Source organism: Manacus candei, unplaced genomic scaffold (assembly GCF_025592945.1).
Source record: "Manacus candei isolate 608988 ecotype Guabito, Panama unplaced genomic scaffold, ASM2559294v1 h1tg000050l, whole genome shotgun sequence".
Classification (NCBI taxonomy): Eukaryota; Metazoa; Chordata; class Aves; order Passeriformes; family Pipridae; genus Manacus; species Manacus candei.
Window position 1 is genome coordinate 21,711,015 of NW_026138098.1, and position 19,936 is coordinate 21,730,950.

At 41.0% G+C, this 19,936-nt stretch overlaps 1 protein-coding gene across 7 annotated transcripts in view; it reads right to left on the bottom strand.

The window, feature by feature from the left end:
* Positions 1–19,936, bottom strand: part of NDST2 (N-deacetylase and N-sulfotransferase 2) — a 127,426-nt gene that overhangs the window by 32,954 nt on the left and 74,536 nt on the right. For 6 of the 7 annotated variants that reach the window (XM_051800874.1, XM_051800879.1, XM_051800880.1 and 3 more), the window contains exon 2: positions 14,336–14,396. The gene's annotated coding sequence lies outside the window, so the exon portion shown is untranslated. Of the gene's footprint in view, positions 1–14,335; positions 14,397–15,243; positions 15,336–19,936 lie in introns of those variants that run through there. The other variant, XM_051800875.1, reaches the window with a different exon arrangement.

Sequence of the window (19,936 nt, forward strand, 5' to 3'; positions counted from 1 at the left end):
AAGCCTCTGCTCGAACTGTAAAATTCAGTTCTTCATTATGAATCTGGGATAGTGTTTCTACAGTAATTTGAAACGCTTTGACTTTGTCCCCACTCCCGTGAAGCACTAAGTGGTTTGCAGAACATCTGTGATTGCAAGTGTTAACAGAAAGCACATTCAAAGGACCTGCTGACATCTTGGTACATATAGCAAGAATCCTGCCCCAGTGGTTTTATGCTTATTTTTGCCCATATTCCCCTTTGCCTGCCTGTATTTTTCCAACCAATTTAGTTGACACAAACAGGCAGCATCGTGAGGCAGCTGCCTGCCGCCGGATGTAGCCCAGACTCCTCTGTGCTCACCAGGCACTGGCTTTGCTGCCTGACTTCCCTCTCAGCTGAGAGGGCAAATGTGCAAATTCATCAGTATCGCCCCACCCAAGAGAGCAGACATGAACATCCTTCTCTTCCTTGGCCTCATGGGGCTGACAGTTTGACAAATGCATTGGTCATTCCAACTTCAGGAAACCCATTGACATGGCATTTATTTCAAGCCCTGGTGTTCCTGTGCTCGTGGGGCTGTCCCTTGGCAGCAGTGCCAGATGACTCTACCCAAGCGGCACCAAGGGGCACGTGTGGGGTTATCAAGTCACATGTTACCCTCACTCAGCTCCTCCAGAGTTAACACAGGGTGACTGTTTACTAACTCATTCTTGCACATGTAAAATGCAATTTCGTCCTCTCACCCAAACACCAATTTCCCAAAGCATTCAGAGAGGAAGACTCCACAGATGAGCTACAGGAAAGGTCTCTGCTGTTCAAGACACCAGCACTAGGAACAGTGGGAAATTTCAGTGCCCTTTTTGGCTTCCTTCTCTTCTTGCAGTTAGAAGGAGCAGAAGGACAAGCAGCATTATCATGGGAGATGAGAGAGGGTGGGATATCAAAATATTAAACTTCCTCTTTGTACACAGGTCCACAAGCATCGGAAATAAATTCAAGCATCATCTTTGAGACAGTGAGAGTTCTTCATATATCCTCTGGGAGGGAGCTAGATATCATCCTAAGAGCTAGGGAATCTGAGAGTAAGGCTGACTTCAGTCCTTTACTCCACTTCTACCTTGATGCAGTTACACATTTCCCAAACTTCATCTGTAAAATGAGAATCACATTACACAGAGATGCTGAGCACCAATGCCTCAAAGGCACTTTGTGAATGTATCAGAATGAACTTGCATCCTGATGTCACCTGCATAAAACACAAACTTCAAAACAGTGATAAGGGTGGGACTGCCACCACTTGCTGCTCTACTGCAAACACTCCAGAGAATGAGATCTTACACAGACAGAAGGTGAAAAATTCTCTATCGGTTCTCAATTAGCAGAAGGATTGTAACTCAGCTTGCTTTGCTGATAACACAGAGATTGCTCCATGGAAGGGTTGAAAATTATCTTCCCCTCCACTGCATTTGCCAGGCTCTCATACATTTCTTTTCGTTCACTGCTGCTGTTTGTGTCAAAACAGGGGAACCACATTGATTCAACAAGGGCCACCTCTGAGGTTAAACTACTGGCAACGGCATTTAATTTACTGGAAAGGGGGAAGATAGTGAGTTTATTGTAGGTCAAATTGCTCATATGAAGAATCACCTTGGACTCTGAAAATTCTAGGAATACAAATAAAGAGGAGATATTTGAGTACTCTACTTTTTTTTGAGAGAGTTCCACTTTTCGCCATGATCCTAAACAAAGAAGTATCAACCAACTGATTTAACATCTGCAGGCCAAATCAACGCCATAAATCCCAGCATCTCAGCAGCAGCACTGTAACTTCTGTCCCCACTCCTTATAGAAGTACAAAGCAGTACAACTGTACATCTATCAGTGGGAGACACTGGAGGTTTGTGTTATGTTCCCTCCCACACGTTCCCCACCCCAGGAAAACCCTTGGACCTCTACACAAATGGATTATGCATTTGAACTTTCAGTATACAAATGATTTATGTATTCTGAAATGAAGCATGCAATATTGAGTGGTCACTAAGCACCACAGAAAGGCTGAAAAGCTACAACACACTAAAGCACAGAGGGGTAAACTTCTCCATTTGGTCTTTTTCATTTCCAAAAAGGAGGGTGGGTCTCTACATAACACCTCAGCTCATATAAGGGGGTATGAAAAAGCAACATTATGCTACTCTCTTATGATATCTAACTTCACAACCTTTTGTTTGGATGAAGGCATCACACTAGACTGAAAGCAGCTTTTGAAATAGTTAGCAACAAAACCAAATTCCTTTGAGGAATATTTTGCATTAAAGAGGGCTTTAAATTTGCACTAAAATATTCCAGCACCAGCCTTTTTCTAAGAACAATGTGTGCTCTCACTCTGCAAGCCCCCAGGCCTGGCTTGCTGGCTCTAAAGTGAGTTTGTTATTGCCCTAAGGGAGTATTAGATAATGAAGAGCTATGAGTTTTCCTTTCACTTCATGCCTGGGCTCATCATAATGTGTATAAGCAGGCTTAGTCTGCAGACTTTCCTTCTTCACATCTTCCCCCTCCTATTTTCCAGAAACCCAGCATTTTTTACAAATGAGCACTATCAATTGCCTCTCTTGAAACAAGCTTATTGAATCCATCACCTTCTTTCAAGTGTTGTGGAGAATAAAACAAAGTTCCCAGCTTTCAAACACACCTAAGTGCTTTTACTGCACTAGGTGACTCCATCATGAAGCATCAGAAAACAGGCACCACACAGCTTGGTAACTACTCAACTACCTGCTCCAGTCCAGCTCTGCACTACAGGTGGCACTTTATCCTGCCAGAAGTTCAGCAGGGCCCAGGTGTGCGAAATGAGGTACGACAACAGACACGCATCTATCTACACTGAAGTGATAACACCAGGCTGAACAGGAGCTCCTGCAACTGGACCTTAATTGTGGCCTCAGGCAAAAGGCTGCTCCACTCACAAAATGCCTCTGACACACTCTAACATTTTACTGTGCCTAACATGGTTCTTTCGTGATGAAGGACAGCAATGGGGTTAACAATTTTTTGTTATATTTCATCCAAGGTGAACAGACTTAATACACCACTTTGGATTGTTTAAAACAATGGAGAACATTTCTACAGAAAGATTTGTATTTTTTTAGTAATTTCTTTCAAATCATCAAAGCAGAAAAGCCACACAGGAGGCTGTCTGACAATTTCAGCAGTGAAGTAAGACCCAATATTTCTGGAGTTAGCAACAGGTCAACCTTCAACAGGTTTCTTTACCTCTCTTTTGGTTAAACATTCCTATCAAAATATACCTTTTCTTTACGTTTTTAGATTCTTAAACTGAATGGCCTATAGAAAGGTCAGATCCTAAAAAATTCACTGCAATTTTAGCTACCCTGAAACATATAACATCACTTAAACAGAGACCGCCCCCTTCCTCATCCTTTATCAGCTGAATCTGGGGACTGAAGAGGAAAGGCAGAGAAGGGAATTGAAAACTGTGTCTCCTCTTTCATATAGTCACATTTTAGAGGGCAAGTTTGAGACAGGAGGAGCTATATCTACACAGTTACTTACAAAGCAGGCTAACCATTTGATTACATTCATTACTTTAAGATGAAAAACCAAAGACCTTTAAGAGAAGAGGCCCTGCAAGTTTCTGGTCTGTGCTCCAGACCAAGCTCTTGCTTCCTACATCTGCAGTGTTTGGCCAAATTGCAGAAGCATCCGCGAACTTGACTGATTAACTAAAGAACACTTTCAAACACCCAAATTCTGTTTAACATGGCTTGACCAGGAGAATGGCAGCTACATCTCAGTTCAAGGGTCAAGAAATTTCTTAATGACCAGAAAATCCCCAATGTTCCAAGTGAATCATACTCCCAAGAAACTAAAAAAAAAAAAAAAAAAAGGAAATCAAACACATTGTTAACCAAAAGGTCATCTTTTACTAGTTTGTTGTGAAAGGAAAAAGAACATCTATAAAAAATTCCATTTCTAAGTTTTCATCTTGCTAAATATTAACTTAGCACAACTAGCTTTGCTCTTGAGATGCAAAAGAGTATTCAGATTGCTATAGGACAAACCACTAGTAAATGTGGTTGCATTAGTCCTCAGGAAATGTATTAAGACATCATCTGACTTTTAAAATGTTCTCTGTAATGGCTCTGATCTTTACAATGATTTCATCAATTACCAATATTGCTGATACCTGTTCATCTTCTTGCCAGGTACCCAAGACATTAAGTGGCTATGAAGGGTTCAAAGAGAGTATCTATTTTAGTGGAGCTCGAGCAGCAGCCTAGGCAAAGGCATGCAGCTTCAACCACCTTCCCTGTACTACTCAAGTGCATTCACAAGCCACCAGCTCACCACAGGCCAGATTTCATCCTCCTCCAGCACATTCAGAACACGAATTTAACCCAGCAGCGAGGTTAGATGGAGAGACATTCTGTGAGGAGGGAAAGGGAGAGTGGTAGCAGGGAGGCAGAGGAGAAAGAACTTACAAAGAGCTTAATGAGTAAGGAACATAGCAGGCATATATCAGTAGGAGACACAAACCCTGCCAACTCCACTTTGTGCACTGCCTAACAAAATGACTGAATAGCAGTTCCTCCATCCTCCTATCAAAGCATTGTTCTTGCAGTTAATGATTGGTTAACAAGCAGTCAAATAGCAAGACGCAAAAGAAAACAATTTTTTTTACGACAACCTAGGTAACACTTAAGATAAGGAATAGCAAAGATAGGCACAAAAATTAAAATTCCTACCTTTAAAAGCAAAATCCTTAAGTGAAGCTACTCTCTCAAAAGGGGTCAGACAGTCAGCAACCTGAGGAAATACATGGAGCCAAAGGGAAGGCAAGAAAGCCTGAGAGCTGCTCTTCACAAAAAGCACATATAGAGTGAGCTGGCCTTTCCGGAGAAGGGCAGCTGGGCCGCACAGTTGGTAGATGGATGAAACATTATTAGTAGCAGTGGCTGCCTTCCCTTTACTCAGTGTTGCCAAAATCTCTCAGATCATTTTGTGAACCTAAGGATGCTGTAATTTTAAGCAAAATGGAAAAATGTAAATAAATTCATGCTAAAAAAAAAGCACATCAGTGCTAAGCATAAGCACCATTAACGACTAGTTGCTATATCATACTGCAGCTACAGGTGGGTGGTGGGCAAAGCACAGTCCCACATGAACAGTCCAAAAGCATGGCTCTCTTCTCCCCAGAAACTATCTTGCCTTGCAGCTCGTCTCTGAAAAGCTTCCATGTCACTCCCTGAAACCTCAGAAACAATGAGAGGAAAGTAAGGAAGACGATGTGCAGAGGAAGGCAGAGAAGCATGGTCCAGTGCTCAGCTTATCATGGCACACTGCAGATTTGAGATGCTCCGTCAGGGTGGGGGGATACAGCTCCATTCCTTCCTCCTTCTACACACTGTGCATCTAATCACGGTAGGGCGTTGAGCTCCATTTGCACGGCAGACAATGGGATCTGGCAGCAGTTCAAAGGCATTTCTAGCAAAGTGACTGAAGAAGCTCACTGCTGGCGCAGGCAGGCGAGGATGCAGAGCGCCCCACTTTCCTCCCTTTCACTACTCAGGTTGCAGAGGCAGGTGCTGCACCACAGGCAGCCAGTTCTCCTTTTGTTCCAGCGGCAAGAGGATCAAGAAGGAAACCAAAAAGGTACCACCACCGAGAACAGCAGCACCTAAATCCACATCAGTAAGGTAGAGGGAGGCGGGGAGCGAGGGGGAAAGAGGAGGGAGAGGGAGACAGAGAAGAGAGAGGCTGGCAGGCAGAGGCAAAGCGAGCGGGCAGGCAAAGGGAGAGAGGAGAAAAAGGGAGCCCACAGACAGCAGTGCCTGGCACCCTGACAGCTTGCTGCCAGAGTTCATCTTCTGAAGCTGTTACAGGTTTATGGATGCCTCTAGACTGACAAACAGACAAGATGAGGGAAACTACACTCAGAAAATGTATTCAGCAGCAGTAAATTGCTTCTCTTGCCCTAATGTGGCTTGCAGCTTCACTGAGGGAACTGATCTCATTTGGGGCAGTGCGGGGAGCAAAACCAACTCAACAGCAAACCAGCTACATATATTCAGACACTATTATAGAAATCTGGAGAACTGGAATAAATCTGCAGAAGGACAAAGAAAAATCACCTTCCTGTGCGCCACTAATAAAAAATTACCACGTTAAAAACCCAAATACATCTCAGATTTTGTTCTGTCTCTATGTAAGCAAATTTGGTCACAACGGTGGTGGCGGGAGCTAAACTCCTTTATATCCCTGAAAGCCTGGCACAAGAGGGGCTCTCTACTTTAAATGTAGAAAACAGTGTCCAAGGGCAGTAGAGAGGCAGGCAGGAAAGGAGATGCTTCTGACCACAGCAGCATACTCTGCTCTTTGAAGATGCAACGCCCTAGGTATGCTCGAAGTTGTATCCTTTCCCAGTCAGGGTTTGGGAATAGAGGTTTTTCAGACAGGATGACATACTAGCACACATCTCTAGAGGAGTTATTTTAACAGGAGCTGACAATGCACAGCAAACACTTCTGTAATAAGACAGGAAAAGCTTAATGCAATAGAACATTTCAGGGTATTAGAGAGCACTCTGAAGGAGGCCTGAACCTCAGTGATTCATCAAGTGCTATCTCTGTTATAAAGTGAACAAAGCACCTCCTTAAAATTTTGTCCTTACGATAGCAAGGTAAAAACTAAAATCAGAAACAATGGGGTTGGGGTTACTTACTAGGGGTTACCTACTATGATTTAACCTACTATGACTTAACAAAAAGCAGAATGTCCAGCTTTTCACAGTTAAACTGACCAGGTAGGTGCACTAAGTTCTGGCTCAAAGATACTTCCTACTGTCTCATTGTTTCAACAAGACAGGAAAAAGCCCTGGAAGCTAAGGTAGAAAATGTTTTAAAATGTTTATTAAGAGTAGATGATTTTCCTGTTGAATTAACAATAAAACTAATTCATAATACTATTTTGTATTCTTTCTGTCCTATAATGGTACAATGATTTGCTCAGTGTTGTTTAATCCTAGAAGATATATTACAATAACATTACATTACAAAAAACAAAGCAAATTATTTATTAATGTATTTCATATGAAAACTGAGAAAAGCACTCAAGCCTTTCAGAAAGAAAAGCACAAAGACATAAAGATATTTATTGCTAAGCGGTGAATAAAAGACAAGGTGCTGAGGGATAAAGATTACACACATTAAAGTAATGCTGCTGTCCTAATCAATCAACAAAAGTTAAATGGATGTTGAGTACCTTTGAAAAATGGGGTTTCCACATCTAACAAGAGGAGACAATTCTTTATTTTGCCTCATTTAAGAACATTTTATCACATACATGTCATGCTACAATACAGCACTGCAAGTTTGCAAGTCTCTTTGTATACTGCAGATGGATGATGCTGACAAAAATTTTCATAAAATCATAACCTAAAACCATTAACTTTTTTAGCTTCCAGCTCCTGTCTATGCCAATAAACAAACCCTTCCCATTCAAGCTGCAGTATGCAAACAGCAGATGCTGGAAATCTCAATACTCCACTAATCAGAAAGACAACAGAAAATCCTGACTCCACACAACAAAGAACCAAGTTTTAGAATAGTCAAGATTTTCATGATGAGTTTTTATCATACTCTTAACACATATTTCTCCCCTCTCCAGTGTTTTATATAGATTCAGGTTTATTGGACACTTGCTGGTAATCTTTTCAAATCTATTCACTTAGAATATGTTAGAAAGAAGAATTACTGCTGCTCCATGTACAGGAAGACAATTAACTTTTGCTCACTGCCTACAGTCACAACTTCAGTATCTCTCTCAAAGGCTAGATTTCCTCTCCTCCATCCTCCCTACCCAAACCTCCTGCCCTTTTCCACTCCCCCCAACTCCCACAACTATTTCACAGTGTCCCCCAGATCAATGGCAAGCAGAGGAAAAAATGAGCTCAACTGATTACTTAGGGGAAAGTGCATGAACTATGTCCTCATGCTAGCAGGTAGTTATGGTGAGACTTCAGTGGTATTTTTCTTAACAGTTCAGCCCTAACTACCCTGGCATGACACAACACTGTAGTTCTGCTCAGTATCAGTTTGTGGTGATTATCTCCAAAGAGCCCTGGAAATAAAAGGGGAAATGACAGGTGTGCTACCAGTTAAGAAACAGTCTCTACTGCTGTAAGGATAGTCTCTGCTTCCCAGACAGCTTCCCAGTCATAAAGATTGGGATAACCACACAGGTCTTTCAGTGTCCTTTGCTGTTTGTGATATATAACAAGGCTTTCCTGACACCATTGCATGATTGTTATATTCACTACTCAATGTATTTTAATCATCATAGCGACAGCAGAGGCACAACTGCACAATTATACAATCCCAGAGCAGAGGATCTCCACCAGGATCAGCAGACTACTTCTGAGCGCTCTAAGGAACAGTTACCAAGAAAATCAATCTAATCCTCAGAAGTTTTAGTTCACTGTAAAGGTGTCAATATCTCTATTAGGCAATTTTTGTAGCTCTGTGAATTAAAACAGATTTTAAAAGTAATTTTTGTTTGGGTAAGGCCCAGAAAAATGAAAACAAACTCAAAATGTCTAGTTATGATTCAGATAAAAGTCTCTCTTCTGTGACTGGCTGAAATCATGTGCCTGCTGCAGTACTTCAGCCAGTATCTTTCCTCTACTTCTAATACCCATAATCTGAAAAATTCATCTGAAAATCAGAAGCAACTATTCAGAGAAAGAGAGGTACCTCTTAGAGTCTCTATACCTTAAGAAAAATGATGATTGTTACAAAAATATTTGCAGTATTTCCTCCTCACCAGGGTCATATTGTGTAATGGCATAATTTACAGGATGTTGTTTAGACCCAAACCTCTTGCTGCGCTTTGCATCAGTAGCTTAAAAGGGTATATGATATCAAGGTAAATATGTTTCAACTAAGTGGCCTTAGTTTGCAAATAACCTTATCTTGAAACATTAAGCAAAACAAGAACAAAATCCCACTGTCCAAGCAAATCTGACAACAGAACTATATTGAAATTCTGACTTCATACACCAAGACATTGATAATCCTCTCTGATATCTCTCATTTATTGACCTATACTACAATGTGTTAACTTGGATCTTCATGATGACTCTGGACAAAACACATTTTTCATGCCCCACCATGTTCAAAGGACATGTTTTTCAAAATACCTCAGGTTTATGATGCTTTTTACACTGATTGCACTTGAAAAACAGACAAGGACTAAATGGTTCTGGCTACCAAGACATAGCAAGACATGTGCTTGTTTAGTTTACATTCTTCGAAAAATTTTCTTGATCAAGCCTTATTTGTAAGCCACCATGGCACAACAGCAAATAGTGCTATCCATGAACAATTCTTAACCTCCAGACAGAACACATAACAAATCTAGCACAGTTTACAGTAATGTGTCAAACAAGAATCACTCGCCCAGTTTGTCAGTCTCACACACACGCACTTTTACAGGTAAAGACAGCACACAGGTTATGCTGCAGCCAGTCCCATAAATCTTGAAACTCTCTCTGAAGCCAGTGAAGACCAAACGTGTTTGTGTGTAAATTTCACTGAGAAAATACCAGCAAAGATAGATTACTATTGAGGTACTTAAATACTGCACTAAATACCTGGAAAAAAACTGGGCTTCTTTGGAGTTCTGCCATCCTTCCCCACCCAAATATTAATATTGAGTCTACATTACCTCAGTTCTTTTCAAAAAGATACTTGGACACAAAGCAGATTTCCTGGGGATCACCAAGGGAGGAGGTAAAATTTGTCATGTTCTTGAGCTAGGAGAAGATTTACAGATGCACTTAACCCAGCCAATATTTGTTTGTTAACAGAGGAACAGCTTCCTGTCCCTCACTTTCCCCTTTAACTAAGGTTCACAGAGATCCCCTCCATAGCACAAGGAATATTACAATTAAACCCAACAACAGCTTATTGCCATAAGAAGCCATGTGAACACTGCCAGAATTGAGGCAGGGATTGGGCTGAGAAAGGAGACCGACCCTGCAGACTTTTGTAGGTACAACCTGTTCAGCTCCAATAAACTCATTTTATTTGCGCCCATTTTGGTAAATTTCTAGCTGGCTTGCCTGGCACTGAAATAGAAAACAACAGTAGTCCTTGAGAAGGTCTAGATGTAGTTGATGTTGGGATTAAGAGGGGAAACAAAACAGAGCAAAATAACCCCCAGTAAATGGTAGTATTCCTAAAAACATACTTCTCTCTCTTACATCAGGAGACAAGTGAACCACTATCTAGCCCATTCAGAATGAAGTGCCTATCTGAGGGAAACAACTACTTCTGAGGCCAGAATAAGCATGTGAGGGAAAACCCTTTTCTTCCTCTTAAACTTAACAAAGGGGTTTTGTTTTTGGTACCAGTTACATCATTAAACCTTGTCTGATATGACAGAACAGGAAGTAAGCAACCTTTGATCTGTCCCATTAAGGAACTAGAGAGTGTCAGGACCCTGAGGGCACCATCAGCCCTTGAAGGCATGGACTGTTCTCAAGTGGGACCTCTATGCAGCCCCACTGTATCCTGATTTTAGCCTGGGCCTGGCCCCCTGCTCTTTGCTTGAACTTTGCTGCAAGTATATCTGTCTGTAGCCCTGCCTCTGGCTTCATCTCCAGAACTGACTTAGGCTGTAGGTAGCTTGTCTTCTGGAAAGACCCCTCCCGACTTGCCTCAGCTCCCAGCCCTTGCTGTGCCCTGACAAGAGGCTGGTGCAGGAACAGATTTAAAAATCAATGGAAACAATATTCATCTCTTGTAACTGTCAACTGTACAGGTCTTTTCTGGGAAGCCCTCCAAGTTGTCCATAATCACAACCTAACTTGATTTCTGAAGCCTTTAAGTATGGCCTTCAGACAAACCCTGACAGTTTGGTGAGGGCCTTGGATCAACAGCTTTAATGCCAGATACAGTAAACACAATCTGAGAGACTAATAGTCTTGTAATATACAAGCATATGAATCACTTTATGGAAGAAGGTGAAAGAAAGGAAGAACATGTGTTTGAATGTTACTGTTTGTCTTCCACATTAAGGTAGGGGAAAAAGCTCTTGATGTATTGAACACAGCACTCCTCAACCATACTACTGTACTCATTTAAAATGCATGGTGAGAAGGGTCAGAAAAGGGTCAGAGTTAAACCATTCAACTGACAAACAGATGATATATTCAGAAGAGGAACATGCTCCTGCCAAAGCACCCCAAGTCATGCCCTTCTGCTTTGTAATTAAGTTTTTGTCTCTGTTCAGCTGTGCTCACATTTCTCATGCTACAGAAGATCTCCAAAGCCCACCTGGGGACAAAGTAAGCTTATATGGAGGAAAGGATAATGAGGCTAGTAGGTGTTGCTATGCAGATGGCTACACTTACATTGTCTTTACACTTAGTAGTGCCTACAATTTCAGACAGCTATTTCATTTTTGTACTCATCTTTAATACTCAATGGGCCCATGTTCAGCAACAACCAATCCTTAAAAATGATGTAAATAGTAACTGGCAAAAATCCACCGCTAATGGGCCAGTTCTCCTGAACTTCAATCCAATAAACTAATTAAAATGTTTAAGACCAAATCCTGTCCAAGCAGTAAAATTCATCTCTGTTGCATAAATGTGGCATGATGCCATGAAGACACACTAGCATACTTCTGGAGATGTTTCAATGACAGGACCTCACTGATATGATTAGGTCAATTCCACAAGTTTCAGAGGAACCAGTTCCTGTAACCCGCTCCAGACATGGAGATGAAGAACTGGTGATTGCAAAGAAATACCCCACAGACAAATCCTTATTGGAACCAACTGACAAAACAGATAGTTAGGAACCAGGAAAGGATTAAATACAATGAAAGAGGAAAGGACTTATTTGTTACTCTACCTCTGCTACAACTGAACAGAGTTGAGATATCTCACAGGAAAATAATGTTTTTTAGGAAAATGAAGGTTTCTTGAAAAGTAAGCTGCAGGCATTTTGTGGCTCACTCTCTTACTTTTTCTGTAACATAATTGTGGGACATTGCTGGCATAGGCAGGAAACACTAAAACATTAATAAGAAATTAATAAGTATTTCTAAGGATGAACTAATCATGTGTTAGCACAAGGAAAGCCTGAAATTCCACTTTTAAATTAGTTACAATAACAAAGTTTCCAATAACTTTACTTTCATGTAAAGAAATGGGTTCTCCATGGACTACCTGGCTATATATTCTAATTGCATGGTCCCCTTTCCATCTGCTATAATTTCAAGGTTTTGCTGTCTTTCCCCATTTTCTAGCCTTTGTGTCAGTGAAATCAAAGGTACAGTAGCAATTTACTGTGCCTGTACCTGAAATCAAACATTGTTCTCCCTTTGCTCTTCTAGCCATGAACAGAATATATGAAGCATTCCATTAATATTTTCACTCTTTTACTTATTATAAATATTTATCAATTTCACATGTGAAAATTACACCAAATGTCTCTGGAGTTACACCAGTATTCAAGCTGAACAGAATGCTAATGTGGTCATTACATTTATTCTACTCCATCACAAATTTTTGTTTATTCTGTTTATACTGGAGTTTGCAGAAGTAGCCCTAGATTTTTCTACCACTACTTTACTCTTCACAAGCACAAAAATCTGTATCAATCATTTCAAGGTATTTTTGCTCCTTTACTAGTCTTTGCAAATCTCACCTGCAAAACTGATAAAAAGTTTAAAGAAGACGAGATTTATTATTCGGATAACACTGAAATGAGCTATGGGGGCACATCAACTACACATCTTTTTTCTTACCCTCCAAAATCCTTTTATCCATCCAATGCCTAAGGACCTCCTGTCTGTGTGTCTCTAGAAAACTCAGGATTAGGGTTGAGAGAAAGCATGGAGCTGCAGTGTGAGTGGGGCTGGGAAGGGGCTGCTAAAAGAAAGTAGGAGCTGTGTGCAGATCAGCCCTGGGAGAAATCTTTCATTTGGGAAAGATTATCAAAGTCTTTGCAGGAAAAATAGGGTTAAAGTTCAGCTTCTGGTTGACAAACAGAGGAGTTTAGAGTTGTAGCATGTGTAGGGCCCAAAGTCCTCATTTCATCATGTCCACCTTTCCTCACCACCTCAGCTCCTGTACACTGAACTCAACACCGAGTACGAGCTCCTGCAATCTCCTTTTCACAAACCCAGTGTACTTGCAGAAGTCATGAGCCCTTCCATCCTCCCTTTTCTGCCCTCTGATTTTCTGCACAGTTGAAGCCATATGGTCTGCTAATATAAAGCAATCTGAGAAATCCATAGACCTGTGAACACTCCTAAGACATGAGAAAGTATTTCAGATTTGTTCAGCACACACACAAAACCAAATCATCTCTGTTCTTTCCAAGCAAAGAACCTAGGAACCTTACACTGGACCACATCAACCCTCTTCTACTGCACTGACTGTGGGAACTTCCACTCCTAAGATAGGACTGGCATTTTTGCAAGCATAGTGGCACTTTAAAATCATAAATGTCACAGGGGCCTGAATCTCTGCATCTTGACAGAACACTGCTTTTTTTGCTACATTAGAGTGCAGTATTCAAACATATGCACTAAATAAACTCAAAGAATTACCTTCCTTCACTATTCATCCAGACAGAACTGAGGGCAAAAAAAAAAAGCAGGACTCCTTTTCTTCAGCACAGAATTTAGACCAATCCAATATTTCTATTTTTAATTTTTAATTAAATTTATGATATTTCCTGTGGGTATAAGTCATGAATGCACTTCCAGTATGCTGGGAGCAACGTAAATATAGTCATTCCCAAAGGGATCTTACAGCTGTTATGCACGGGTCAGAGATTCTGTGAAATGCAAAATCTGAAACTTTAAAAGCTTTTTAGCCCACATCCTTCCCATTCCTTTTCAAAGGCAGAGTTAATGGATACTGAACAACATTGCCCTGAAATTTGCCCACAAGGTATGGAAGTAAGAACTCCCTTTAAATAAAGTAGTATTTAGCACTAAGCAACCACTCGGTCCTATCACATTCCAGAACAGCATCAGAAATTCCTTTCTGATCTAAATTAACTCATCTGCCACTTCACACTGACAGCTGTGCAACTGAAGACAAGACACTCAAAATTGCTTCCTCCGCAAATCTTTCTAAAGAGAGGAAGGAGGAGTGCAACTTCACACTGCAGCATAAAAGTCTAGCCTCCTCCTCCTCCTCCTCCCTAATTCCTTGCCTCTTATTTTGACATGAGACCGCTCAAAAGGACTTAAGCTCTTCCTCTTACCAAACCTGGATAGTCAGCCCATAAAAATGCAAAAGATTCTGCACTTACCTCTGATCACAGTCTGGTGAAGGAAAAACAGTCATCAGCCGCTTCACTCAGGAACAAGGTTCTGTTTTAAAATAAAAAAGAGACACGACTTTAAACAATGTTTCTCTCTCTCTCTTCCCTAATGTTAGCCTTCAGCAGTGTTGGTAAACATTTACTTAACAGGAGCAGGTTCGCTCTCCACAACCAAGGTAATGATTACATTACACTAAACATGGCATGAGGACAGATTGAGGCCATGACAACAGCCTTGTTGGCACTGACTAGAGGATGACGCAGGGTTGCACTGCAGTAAGCTCAATTGTGCAAGACTGAGAAAGAGTGGGGTAAGATGAGAAATGACAAGTGCAGGGGAAAAAAAACCAACCAATAAACAAGGAACCTGGATTAAGAACTACAAAGAAAAAGAAAGTTCACAGAATAAGCAAATGCAGTATGAGCTGAGAGAACTGGAAACACCAGCACAATCCTAATGGGATTTCTCACACCTGTTCATTAGTATCATTGTCTTTGAAACAGCCAACAAAGCAAGCTATAAGATGTTACCATCTTTTGTCTTGGTCACAGCTAGATCAGTTCCCTAAAACTTCAGTGGTGTGACAAAGGCTGTGTAGTCTATTGCCAAAGCCTTTACAAGAGTCAGGACCATTACATATACTGTGAAACAAAAACAAACCACTGAAGGATGGAGTCACACCCTTCTCCACCCCTCTACCTGGCTAGCGATCACACAGATGGAGGTACTGTGTAAAGCTAACTGAAGCTCAGGAATCTTCTCTGTGTGTACACACACACACATAGAGCAGCTTGCCAGGGAGAGCATCCCACAGTCACTGAAACCCCAAGGAAAGACTAGAAAGACTAGCACAGACTAGAACAGTGTCAAGGGTAAAAAGCTAATTTTACTGTACCTGTTGGACAGACTCTAAAGGCAGCTCCTTCACATCGGCTGTGTCCCAGATATGCAACTCTCTCTCCTGTAGCCTTCCAGCTTATCCAAACCCTGATTCAGCAAAAACACTGACCTTTGAGTTTCTAATAATCTTTAATATCTGTACAGCCAATTAGTAAACAAATAAGAACCACACTTGCTCTGCCTGTACATATAACCAAGCGCAACCAGCTCCCTGCCCTCCTCACAAACCTACAAGAGCAAAAGTCTCTCTTTTGCTTTTTCCTAGTTAGACAAAGATTAGTGTAGGAAAAAAAGCACCTACTATTCCTCAGGACACACTTTTCCTCTTTTCTTTTGATCCATAATTCTTATGTTTCTTCACTAAATAGTTTGAGAAGGCAGAATAAGAAGCCCTGCATGCCTGGCCTCCACAGATCACAAAACACCAGGGTAACCATCAGAACAGCCAGATGCAACAGCAAAACAACTAAACTACAAAAGACGTGAATGTTTGATGTAACTGTAAAAAGAACAGACAGATAAAGAAATGTTTTACAGAGAACTGTGACAAGCCAGTAAAACTCATTAAGAAAAACAATCAAATTAGCAGGCTAATTATTAGAAGAATTTACATGATGGCAGTGGATAAGACACACGTATCCACTATACCCCCATGGTAGTCCGTAAGACCCACACAAACAGATACACCAACATCCAATGCTATTAATTCAATCTAAGTTCCACAGGGGTTGTGTTTCCATAGAGTTCCCTGTGTTTCATTGCAAAATATGTTGCACTGTCTTGTACTCTGATATAAACTATTACCAAAGTGGTGACCTGGAACAAGATGGAGTATTAATCTGATCTGTGATTGATTTTCTTTTCCAGAATACAGAAAACTTTAAAAAACCCAAAAGGATTAGCAGATAGTTAATGCTCAAAGACAAAAATGAGTTACAAATAATTTTCTCTTCAACTTTTAAAAACGCAACTTGCTCCTACTTACAGAAACTCAGAAACGGTTATAGCCATGAGGTAAAGAAACTGCTCTTTGCAGTGCCGCAGTTTTCCACTAAGGCCTGTCACAACCGATACAAGTAGAAATGCAACACAGCCAGGCAAGAAGGGAGACAGAATTTAACATCAGCTGAACAGGGTAACGAGGAATTTAAACTGAATGCAATAATTTGGAAGTTGCCAGTGATGAAACACAAAAAACCAGACCAATATTATCAAGCTGATAGATTTTTCTATCAGTAGAGTACGATTGGAATTGGTCAAATCTGATATCACCGCAAGATTTATTTTAAAGAACTTTAAATTAAAGGAGTGGTTTAATGCAACACTAAAGGGGTGACAATTGTGTTATTTCCACAGAAAGCCAAACAAGGTGGCAAAAAACTTGCCTAACAATTTCCAGTTTCCCTCCTCCATACATACTCTTCTGCCTGTGTTCTCCATGAGAAGCGAACAGATTCTCATGTTTGGAAAGCCCTCAGCATAAAGTGTACATTACCACCATTATCAACAGCTGCTTAATACCACCTCCCAAATGCTTAACGGAGAAGGCAACACTGCATTTCATCTCTAGGCATCAAAGCATTTACTAATGGAAATGACACTCTGCCTAGCACAGAATTAAGTGATTTTGGAAAGATGTCATTAACTCTAGACGCATCATATCTTTTCCCATGTTTGTATTTACTTGCAAATTTACCACCCATAACAGCAGAGTGGGAAAGCTCAAAAGCTTGTGCACCAGCCATGCAGGCTCCTGCAGGAGCTCCTGTTAGTCAGGGCATGTACTGCATGGAGATTCAATAAGCAGTGACATTTGTATTCCTGACGGTTTTATTTCTTCAAACACCAGTCACATTGGAAGTTTCACTTTACTTTTTACTCCAGAATAAAGGTCAAACTTCAGTGTAACAGATGCTGTCTGGAAATCCCAGGACACGTATGAGAGCATGTGTGTGGTCCCCTTCACCATTACGAGATAAAACAGCTCTCAGGAAAATAAGAAGGGCGCTTAGTTTTTTTAAGCATAAAAACCTTAATACAACAGGGTCCACTTAGTCAGAAGAACAGTATTCACAGGGGAGCCCAATCAAGCAGAACTATTTTCCCATGAAGATCTTATCCTCAGTCTGGACAAACAATCCAAGTCACACTAGACAGACAACAGTTCTGTATGTCTCTGTAGTGATTACACCAAAGAACCATGACTGACCTTAGTTTAAAAATAATAATAATTTTAAAAGTCCAAATCAGAAGCATAGTGAAAACAAATAACAATAAAGTATACATGGGGAAAAGAGAAAGTAGCTCGATATGGTCAAAATAGGAAAAGACTTACAGCAACATGAGAATAGAAAGAAACAGAGAAATACAGAAACAGAGAAAAGGAAATAGAGAATAGAAAGCTCTGCTTACTAAATGGTGGAGATTTTTAGATAATTTCTGTAAAAGAATAGAAAAGAGAATAAAAATCACAGTCACCTGAGGTTTGCTTTTTTTTCCTGGATTACAAATACTTTATAAGAACTGTATAGCTTTACAGTTCAAAGCTGCACAAAGACAAGCAACAACAGGATTGGTTTTTTAGTAGGTACAGAAAGGCAGGATAGATGGACTGCAGCAATCAAACTGGAAAAAAGGTAAAAATGTACAGAGAGAAGGGGAAGAGGAAAGACAAAGCTATCTGTGAAAGCATGAAACCAAGGGACAATTACCAGAAAATTTTACTGTCAGAAACTGCAAGTGCTCAAGAAAGAAGTACTATGTAGAAAACCGCATTCCCTGTCAGGATCTTCAAGGAAGTGAAGGAAATGGAAATTAGCAAGTATATACTTGAAATAGTTAATCGAGGAGCTTGGCAATCAAAACATATCAAACCTTAACACATTTATTTGAGACTCCACCTGCACTGCTGCATCCAGCTCTAGGGTCCCCAGTATAGGAAGGACATCAGGCTGTTGGAGCGAGTATAGAGCAGGGACACCAATATGATTAGAGGAATGGAGCACTTCTCCTGTGAGGAAACACTGAGAGAACTGGGATTGTTCAGCCTGGAAAAGAGAAGACTTTGGGGTGACCTAATTGCAGCCTTCTAGTACCTGAAAGGTGTCTATAAGAAATGTGGAGACTATAAGGGCACGTAGTAACAGGAAAAGGTGGAATGGCTTCAAACTGAGAGAGAGTAGGTTTAGATTAGATGTTAGGAAGAAATTCTTTACTGTGAGGGCGGTGAGGCACTGGAACAGGTTGCCCAGAGAAGCTGGGGATGTCCCATCTCTGGAAGTGTTTAAGGTCAGGTTGGACGGGGCTCTGAGCAACCTGGTCTAGTGAAATGTGTTCCTGCCCATGGCAGGGAGGTTGGAACTTTGAGGTCCCTTCCAATCCAAACCATTCCATGATTCTATGATAGTTCCATTATGGTTCATTCACGTGCATCCAGCAGAACTGGTCTGAAAAGGGAAATGGTTTCTGAGACACGGTGAAACTCTTTAGTGAACTTCTATTTCTGATAAGAGAAAGAAGCCTAATTTTCAAAGTTCTAGAACTGATCTCTTAAATTCCTTCCTTCCCTCTTGTATGATGGGTTGTCTTCAATGTTATTCACCAGCAAATTTTTCACAAAAGAAAAAGGCAGAGCCATCTGATAAAGGAGAAGCATCAAGGTCACAACACCAAGCCTGCCAGTTCAAGAAGCATTTGGACAATGTTCTCAGGCACATGGTGTGATTCTTGGGGCTGTCCTGTGCAGGGCCAGGAGCTGGACTTCAATGATCCTTGTGGGTCCCTTCCAACTCAGGATATTCTATGATTCTATGATAGATTAGATAGATAGATAGACAGACAGGTAGGCAGATAGTTCTGTGGTATGATAATGTAAAGGAAACGGCTTAACACAGTTCATCATTCATCCAATGCCCTACTTCAGATCTTGCATGTCCTTATGTGGCATCACCTTGCCGGCACACAAAGGAAAGGATTCCTGTCCATAAGCCTATTCATGGCACAGAGGGCAGGTGGCCCAGGCCCTGTCTCCCATCAGCATGACTGTGCTTGCTTGCTGCTCTGGGATGCCTGTCACTCTGACTGCTCCAGCAGTCTGATTTTCAGGAAGGCCAATGCAAGCAGTGAAGTGTTAAAAGACTAATGCTATCGGTCTTTGCCTCTGTCCTTTTCTGTCCTGTTATCACAGCTAGCTGTGTCTCCAATGAGCAAAAAAGCAAACCCACTACAATCAAGGTCAATGGGGAAAAAGCTATCAGCTTCCCAAAAGCTATCTGCTTCCCAATGCTGCAGCCTAGCAGCTAAAATCAGGGCATCTTTGTGAGAAGAAATTTGTAAAGAAAGGGGGAATGGATACAACTAAAATATTAGGAAAAGATCTCCCCTAGTTCTCTTTTGCTTTTTGCTCTCACCTGGTGGGTAGGAAGGAAAAAGCCTCCTCAACTGATTAAGCTCCAATTCTCTCTTCCTCCCCACCCCCACCCTTTGTTTCTGACTGTTCCCCAATGAGCAAAGAAGGGTCTTGAAGAAGGACCAACTATGATTTATGTATTAGACAGATATATCTTGAAAGGCTGTCAGTTTTTATCCTGCCACAGAGCCACTGTCTCCTGACAGCAATGCTGTAATTAAGTTGATAGCATTGAGCATTCTCTGAATTACTGGGTTAAAGTAGTAGAGCACTGTATTTA